This window comes from Trypanosoma theileri (assembly GCF_002087225.1).
Source record: "Trypanosoma theileri isolate Edinburgh chromosome Unknown TM35_Tth_16_V1, whole genome shotgun sequence".
Taxonomy (NCBI): Eukaryota; Euglenozoa; class Kinetoplastea; order Trypanosomatida; family Trypanosomatidae; genus Trypanosoma; species Trypanosoma theileri.
In genome coordinates this window covers 530530-530767 of record NW_021639858.1, presented here as the reverse complement: position 1 = coordinate 530767, position 238 = coordinate 530530, and positions in this window count along the sequence as shown.

Genomic DNA, 238 nt, shown 5'->3' with positions numbered 1-238 from the left:
GGTTCGCCAGCTGGGACTGTGGGATGAACGTATCGTGTGTTACCGTTTCCGTGTCCTTATCACCACCGTGTAGAAGCTCGCTCGTTTACACGACCCTCGTGTTTCTGTTGAGCAAGGTGTGCTTCATGGCTGTAAGAAGATTATATCCTTCGGTGATTTCGTGTAGCTTTTGCCTACCTCTTTTGGGTAGGGGCGTAACCGTTTTGGCAGGAGCCGTGGTGGTGCCATATCGGCACTC